This window comes from Carassius gibelio, chromosome B22, assembly GCF_023724105.1.
Source record: "Carassius gibelio isolate Cgi1373 ecotype wild population from Czech Republic chromosome B22, carGib1.2-hapl.c, whole genome shotgun sequence".
NCBI classification, from domain to species: domain Eukaryota; kingdom Metazoa; phylum Chordata; class Actinopteri; order Cypriniformes; family Cyprinidae; genus Carassius; species Carassius gibelio.
The window spans coordinates 25921195-25921645 of record NC_068417.1 but is presented as its reverse complement, the minus strand read 5'-3'; positions in this window follow the sequence as shown (position 1 = coordinate 25921645).

Here is a 451-nt window from a genome sequence, read left to right as displayed (position 1 = left end):
CTTTCTGCTGCTATATTGAAGTAGCGTCACAAACTTCCTGCGATTAGAATTCCACGTAAGTTTGTTGTTTACCGTAGACTTCTCTTGTATCCAAGCAATGTGTTTTCCTTGACTGGTTGCCCAGTAACATCTTTATGACGTCAGGACATAGTTACGCCCCTCCTAAATCAAATGCAACTCCACGTTAACATCTTTTAAGGTAGCTCAGATCTTATATTTTGACTAAACTTGTGTTTTTCTGACCCAATGAAGCTTGTTTGTGCTCTTAGATGTCATCTGAGTGAAACTACTGTCAATGATTCATACAGTTTTCAGAAAACTCCATAAAGGATCAAATAAAGCATGTGATTTAAGGCCTCCACCTTAAATCTCATGCTGACAGCGCAAGAAGCAAAGTCTCCACCCATTCAGTGAGCAGCTTTGTAAAGAGGTGTTATACTTCAACTCCAAC